This window comes from Drosophila suzukii (assembly GCF_043229965.1).
Source record: "Drosophila suzukii chromosome X unlocalized genomic scaffold, CBGP_Dsuzu_IsoJpt1.0 scf_Xc, whole genome shotgun sequence".
Classification (NCBI taxonomy): domain Eukaryota; kingdom Metazoa; phylum Arthropoda; class Insecta; order Diptera; family Drosophilidae; genus Drosophila; species Drosophila suzukii.
Window position 1 is genome coordinate 1,991,243 of NW_027255894.1, and position 8,640 is coordinate 1,999,882.

General features: G+C 30.7%; 1 long non-coding RNA gene across 1 annotated transcript; it reads left to right on the forward strand.

The window, feature by feature from the left end:
* The first annotated feature begins 404 nt into the window (after positions 1-404).
* LOC139353861 (uncharacterized) lies at positions 405-3,193 on the forward strand. Its single transcript, XR_011604989.1, has 3 exons — positions 405-2,469; positions 2,539-2,595; positions 2,657-3,193. It is a non-coding gene; the product is annotated as an uncharacterized lncRNA (long non-coding RNA).
* The last annotated feature ends 5,447 nt before the right edge of the window (positions 3,194-8,640 follow it).

The window sequence follows — 8,640 nt, forward strand, 5'->3', positions numbered from 1 at the left end:
TCATACAATCATCTAAAAATATTTACAAATGGGGACTTTAAAGAGGGGGATCATGTACGAATAAGTAAATATAAACATGTCTTTGAAAAAGGCTATACCCCAAACTGGACAACGGAAATTTTTCGAATTCGGAAAGTACAAAATACATCCCCCACCACATATTTACTTGAGGACTTGAAGGGTGATCCAGTACAAGGCGGTTTCTATAAACAAGAAATTAAAAAAACAAAATTCCCTAATACTTATCTTGTTGAAAAGATTGTGAAACAAAAAGGTGATTATGTGCTTGTGCGTTGGCTAGGCTTTTCAAAATCAGAAGATAGTTGGATTCATAAAAACGAAATTCTATAAACAACAAGTGGAAGCATAGAACAATTAAAATGTAGGCATTGACGTCAATGTGTGAAAATAAATTATGTTTCCTCTTCACAAGCACGCAATTCCTATTTATAAACGGAACGGAACTTGATTATGAGCTTGTGCGTTGGCTAGACTAAAAGAGTATATACAGATAAGAATTTTGGGTGGAACTTGATTATGTGCTTGTGCGTTGGGTAGGCCTTTCAAAATCAGAAGATAGTTGGATTCATAAAAACGAAATTCTATAAACAACAATAAAAATGTAGACATTGACGTCAATGCGTGAAATAAATTATGTTTCTTCACAATCACGCAATTCCTATTTATAAAGTGTGAAGAAAAGCATGTACAGATAAGAATTTAAACAGAACGTTACATATTTATATATACAAATCTGGAGGGTATAAAGGCAGAAGAATTTCAAAAAGTGTTCAGTTTCCATCTATTCGTTCACGCAACTCAATTTCGGATCGTTTGCTTATTCATTCGATAGTTCGTTTGTTCGATTGTCAAAAAAAAAAAAAAAACAAAATCAAAATTAAAATGACGGTTTTTATAATATTTTTTGTGATACTTTCCCTCTTTAATCCGATGGTGAAAATGGTACCACTCCCCAATGAAATGACTTTAATTGAAAACCCATCGACTTCCAATAATTCGATTGGGTTATTTATCAATGTTCCAAAACTAAAAAAAATCATTAAAATTGAGTTAAAATTTGAGATCCTAGAGGACAGTCATATTTTTATGGATCTCATAAACAAGACAAGTGATGAAAAGGAGATACCAAACTTAAAAAGTGAACTCGATACTAAAATATTTAATGCTATTAATGGTAGCATTAATGAAAAAGACTTAACAACAAGTACAAGTGCAAGTACAGTTGAAGAAGAAGAAATATCTACATCAACATCTACTACAACTACATCTACCTCAACTACAACAAGTGCAACTACACCTACAATGAGAAGGGGAATTCTGGAGGAGGAGGAGAAGGAAGAAACAACAACTACAACAGCAGCAACTACATTAAAAAAAGAACTTCTGGAAGAAGATACAACAAAAACAGCTACATCAACAACTACAACCCCAACCAATCTTTTTGATTTTAGTAGCGAAAATGAAAGTGTTGATCACATAGAAAATAAGAACATAGGAGAAGAAAAATCAGAAAAAATTGATATGGGTATAATTGATAGTGAGAGAGAATTTGAAAACGTAAGTCGAGCACCAACATTTAGTAATACGTCACAAGAATTAGTGTTGGGGATCAGTGATAGTGATACAGAATTTGAAAGTGTAAGTCGGGTTCCAATAAAAAGGAACACTACTCATAAATTAAAAAGCACTGAAAACATACACAACTCTCAAATCGAATTCACAAAGAGAGCTATAATTGAGAATTTTAAGCAAAAACTAGTTGAAAATGAAAGGAGAATAGGAGGGCATATGGATTTGGGAAGAAGGGGTCTAAACAGATTCTTTACCATCCAATACAAAACTGCTACAGTAGGAGTTAAATGTCATTACAATAATATATATAGAAGAACACATTCTAGACGAAGTCTAAGTAAATCTAAGCGTATGAATTTAAAATATTTATCTAATCGCCAACGCCATCAAAAATCTAAACGCCATACTAATACCCCCTTAGCAACTTTAAGAATAAATTGTTTTGAATTTGCAGAAGTTTTATCCCAAACAGTAATTAATGCAGAGAGACGAAAAGACAGGATTGTCTATGACAAAATTTCAAAGGATGCTGATCTTCTCTCCAAACAAGAGAGTAAAAGAGAAGAGATAGAAGAAGAAGAAACAGGTTATCTTAGTGATGGCCCACAAATCCAAGAAATTGAAATAGAGGAAGCAGAAAGAATTAATGGGATATATTTAAGAAAGAGAAATTTAGCAGCTCAAATGATGCTTGAATATTTAAATAAAAAAGAAAGTCAGATTAGTACAGATAAAATATCAATTAACGATATTAATGATTTCAAAATAACTAATAGTGATATTATAACATAATCTGATTTAGTAGGGAAATATGTTTATTTTTACAGAATATAAAAATAGAAGATGAAAATAATAATTCGAGTAAATTAAAAAAAGGTGAGTTTAATATATATATATATATATATAATTTTATATACTAATATATATATATATATATATTTTCAGAACTCCAAAACATAAATAAAAAAGTTGAAAATAATATTTCGGATGGAGCTCAAAAAGGTTGGTTAAATACATATAAAATAATATTTGTATATATATAGTAAAATATTTATATTTTCAGATCTCCAAAACATTAATATAAAAGAGGATGGTAAATTTTCTCATAATTTGTATGGTGATGACGATGATGATGATGATGATGACCATGATACAATCCTTTATGATGATGAAAATCCGGAACCATGTATTCCAAGATCATCTAGTGAGGATGAAACTATTCTTGTTGAGGGTGGTATAGATAACTATGTTCAAACTATACCGTTTAATTTAGATGAAGATAATGATAAATACATTAAATCAATTCCTTTAAGTAATGATGACAATAAAGTATATAGATTACAGGGTGGTATAGATAACTATAAACAAACTATACCACTAAATATAGAAGAAAGTAAACAAATTGAATGTAATTCAAAGAAAATATTGTAATTCTTCTGTTAAATTCAAATTTTCATGATCTGTTAATTCTCATAAATTTTAACATTACCCTGTAAGTAAAAGCGATGTTTGTTCTGTTAAATAAAAATTTTATAATAATAATAATATTGTGAATTGTAATATTTAGTTTATACATTACCTTACATTTTACCCTTTAAATAAAAAAGCGTTGTTTGTTCTGTCTTATTTACAATTATAGAGTACATTTATTCATTTTTTTTACAATCTAATAAATTTAATTCTAGTTCTGTATAAAACATTTCAAATTCACATTCATATATATTTTTCTTAAATTTTTCTATTTCACTCTCTTGATAATTATTTCTATTAGAACAATTCTCTATTTCTTTTATTCTTTGTTCATAAACATAAATATTTGAATCCATTTCATTAAGTTTATTTTCTAATCTTTTTTCATCTATTTTATAATGGCCATATTGTAGTGTATTAATTTTATTGTCTTGTATAAGAACCTTTGTGTCTTTATGACTGAGAACTACTTTTTTACATTTAATTGTTGATAAAAGATGATTTTTAGATCTAATCATTGACATAGAGCCTACCACTTCCTCTTCCGAAAACAAACATTTTTTAAAACTATTAAAAGTTAGTTGATCTATTGCACTTCTTTTAACACCCTTTGATTTTTTCACTGTTTTTTCAGAGCTGTCATTACTATTAGATGTTTTAAAGGCATACATTTTTGATCTCAAACCAACAAATTCAGTCATAGGTCTTCCATTGAGTTCATCTTTAAAAAAACCCAACCTTTTTTTATTAGCTTTAGGAAAATTATAGAGATTAAGTAATTCATCAGAATAATCTGATGTATCAAACTTCATCTCAACATCATTCCGAATATCTTTATAAAAATCTTCAGTGTTAATGGTATATATAAAAGAATCTGTATCCATATAATTTAATTGAACATTTTCATTGTATTTAGGTTTGATATAATTATAATGAAAATCATACATTTTCCATTTCGATAAATCTAATACAGCAAAACCTAAATATAAAGGTTTGTTGTACAACACATTTAATCTTTTCATTTGAAAGGCAAAGAAGTTTTCTGAAAACTGTTTGACACTATGGAAGTTTGACTTTGAAATAAGAGATCTACCGCAATGCCTTTTTGGACCAGAAGAATCGGATGGTGAAGCACTTTCCCATTCAGTAATTAATTTAATATTAACGCGCTTATCTACATTTTCCATCGTTTTACCGTAGACAGCATTATTTAAAAGTTTAAAAAAATCTTTTTCAAATGTATTTTTTGCATTAGTTCTATGGAATGTATTCAAATCAATATATGTTTTTAGCCAAGGTTTCTGAAAGAAGCGAAGACCTCTATGAATTTTTGTTAGAATTAATCCATTTTCTATACACTGTTGAAGATTTTTATAATGAATTATATATTTTTCTTTATCCCTTAAATCAGCAATTAATTTTTTTATTTTGTCTGACTTTGTTGGTAACTGATTATTACAACAAAATGGAAGGTCATTATGTTTATCATGCAATTTTAAAGGATATTTTAAATCTACCTCAAAAATGTATCCATATTCACTATCATCTGCAATCTCAGCAATGTTAATACTATCAAGTTCCCCCCTTGAAATCCATTCAAAACCTCCATATGGTAAAGATTGTGACATAGCCCAACCATATAAATTATTTGCATCCAAATAAATCAAATATGATGATTTTTGAGTACTATCAAAATTCTCAACATATTTATTATTTGCTTTAGCATATCTACATGTACATTGAACTAAACCACCACGAATACCACTTTGAATAAATTTATACTGATCTATATCAGTTAATAAATCTAATTCAATTTTAGTACATTTTAACATAGCTTCCCATGATAATCCTGGTGTAGTGAAAAAATGTGCTGGATCAAGTGAATAAATTTTACTACAAAGTCTTCGAAAGTTTTCAAAGACATCAGACATTAATAAAACATCTGTTTTTAAATATAATTCTAAATAATCTTTAAGATTATTACAAGAAAACTCATTCCATACCTTTTGTGCGTGAGTATAATTTTCAACTGAACATTCATTTTCGGTTAAGGAACTATAGAAAGCTTCTCTAGGAGGTAATTTACTTTCTTTTAATTTCTCAACTGAATCTAAATATTCATATGGAAATACACCCTTTCGTCGCATTAAATTGAAATGATTTTCATTAGGGAAAAATGATCTTGTTATACACATTTGTTCACTATCTAGATTTGAAGCTAATGTATCTAAAGCAGAAGGCATAAATCGAAACGAGTCTAGAAAACGGATTTCAAAGTTATCACCATTACTTAAAGTTATAATTTTTGAAATTGATATATATTGTTCCTTATTTAATGGAATTACCTTTATTTCACCAGGTATGACTGCCAAATCTTTAATAAATAGATGGCAATCATACCTGGTGAAATTGTGGAAGAAAACAGGAATAAATTTTGGAACTGTGTATTTTAAATTACACTCATTATGTGCTGCCCCCCTAAATTTTCCTGTGAAGTGACAGTGATCCCTAACTCTGTCTAATAAAAGAGGAGTATTGCATATATGACAATTATTAGATTTTTGGAAATCATCTTCTTCAACATCTGACATTATTAAAGAAACAGATTTTGAAATATAGTTTTCATATATAAAACTTAAATTTTCTATTAGTGATAACAGGAAATTCATTCCCGAGTTAAATACAGTTTCTAAGACAAACTTATCTAAACTGTTATCATGTGCACACTTTATATAGTATGCATATGAAACAGGTCTATGTATATTTATAATACTTAAATTTAATGTTTCGTTTTTATTAATTGGTTGAAGGATGGATTCAAAGTCAGCGTAAACTGTGAATGGGACCATCACTTCCTTTTGAACATTTGTATACCGTAAAGTGGCATCCTTCATGTTGGGTAAACGCGAGACTTTTTTCCCACAGACTTCTGAATGCCGGTTGGCAGCATCTTCACTCAATGAGTAATTTAAGCAAATTTGACAGAACCATTTTTTTGATTTGTCTCTCGAAACTTGAGAGGAAACCAAACTAAAAAAAGATAAACACAAGAAAAAAAAATTTTTTTTTAAGTATGAAAGCAAATAAATATTATGAAATTTAAAAACAAATACAGGTAAAAGATATAATAATGATAAAATGATAAAACAACTTACTTTGAGAGATTTTTTATCCAAGTATAGTGTGCTTTACATCCTTCCTCCAGTATCAACATATTTATATGATTTCTCCTCACTTCAGGAGAGTAAAATATGGGCCCGAATATAACTCCATCGTCGAATCCAAAAAGTGTAATATTTATGTCCTTATTTATTTCCATAAATTTCGATATATCCGCAGGCTTTAGTGGAAATTGCAATCCAGTGAAATTTAGTGTGATCCCATTGACTTGAATTACTTCATCATTTATATTCACTTTATAGCTTGTGCATCTGTTCGCATTCTTATTTAGTTTACTTAATGCTGCGATTAAGCTCCATTTAAAACAATATTCATCATCTGTGTTTTTTACATTTATAATTGCTTTTTTTCCTTCTAAACAAGAGGGTAGTTTTATATAAGATGATCCTCTTAAGGGTGAATATTGATTAATATTCATCTCCAATCGAGTGAGATGAAGCAAAGTCCATCCACTATCCCTTTCTTGGAATTCTTCCATCCTCGCCAAAATTTTTTCCATGTGCTCCTTATATTCATTTTCAATGTTCGAATAGGCACTAATTATTGTCATCTTACTTTGAAATGACTTTATTTCAATACATTCCTTTTCTTCCTTCAAAAGTCCGTACTCTCCAAAAAGTTCAAAATTTATTTTCACCGATGCATAACTTTCCAACAATGGATACAAGTGAGGTAGAAAAGCTTCTCCTGCTTGCTCCATAAATTGTGTTGGATAAATTACATCATTGTTGGTGTTTTCATATAAGTAGTGAACAATCCTTCCTTGAAATCCAGAACTGATTTTTTTTATCCTTGAATCCACTGGTTCAACAACATTCTTCTTGTGTTGCTCCGTTCGCAGATGATGAGCCCACGAAATGTTACCCGATAGGGTAATGTTGCACTTTCCACAATACTTGTTCATTTTTTTGTTTTTATTTTTTCCTTTTTTTTTTTTGGAAGTATTGTATTGTTACTTGTACTTTTCACTTTGTTATACTTTACTTTTACTGTAAAGTATTTTATGTTTTATCAATTTGATAAGTTTACACAACACAAATCTGGATAGTTCACAGTTCACACAACTTTACTTTACACTTGGTAAAGTATTTTAATTTTTATCAGTTTGATAATCTCGCACAAATCGAATTCGGATGGAACGTAAGTTAACACAACTTTACTTTAGCTTTGAATTACCGGAGGGTTCACACGACGATTCTAGATGGTTCGCTCAACTCAAATACTTTTCTAAAACTGAACTACTTTCCACATTTCTCCTTAACAAATACATTTTTTTGAAAACTTAGAAGGTAACCGTTTTCTCTTTCTATAAGCGCATGAGAAAAAATTTTCAAATATGATTAAAGAAAAACGTATTTGACTAAACAAACGATCTCATTTGTTTTTGTGTATAAATGTGTATATTCTGTTAGGAACCACCAACACAAGCACCGCCACCACCACCATCCCTCTTACACTCCTACGCTCACTTTTCCATCTAATGCTCGCTAAAGAGGGGAGAGGTTACCGAACTCACGCTTGTTTCACACCACAAAAGTATGCGGTCTAATATCCCTCAAACCAACACCTTTTGTCCACAAGACCGTAGCCAGGTTACACTAACAGGTGTCACCTACAACCCTAATTGAATCAACAAAACGCCCACGCATAGAAAAACAACTTCCGTTCCTCCTCCTCCTCCGCCTAAATATAGTTTTACAAATTCATACGCATGACAAAACACCCCTTGTAAAACGAATAGTTTTCTAAAACTGAACTACTTTCCACATTTCTCCTTAACACATACATTTTTTGAAAACTTAGAAGGTAACCGTTTTCTCTCTCATGTAAGCGCATGAGAAAAAATGTTCAAATATGATTAAAGAAAAACGTATTTGACTAAACAAACGATCTCATTTGGTTTTGTTCTGTTAGGAACCACCACCACCACAGTCACCATTTTGACCACAAGACCGTAGGCAGGTTACACTAACAGGTGTCACCTACAACCCTAATTGAATCAACAAAACGCCCACGCATAACAAAACAACGTTTTTGTTACACTCCCACGCTCACTTTCCCATCTAATGCTCGCTAAAGAGAGGAAGGTTACCGAACTCACGCTTGTTTCACACCACAAAAGTATGCGGTCTAATATCCCTCAAACCAACACCTTTTGACCACAAGACCGTAGCCAGGTGTCACCTACAACCCTAATTGACTCAACAAAACGCCCACGCATAACGCCTTCTAACCCAAGTTAGAAGCAACATAGTGATCTGTGTGCAACCATTGCACTCCACAAAATCCTACGCATGACAAAACACCCCTATCACACACGCAAGCCAGGTGTCACCTACAACCCTAATTGACTCAACAAAACGCCCACGCATAACGCGTTCTAACACAAGTTAGAAG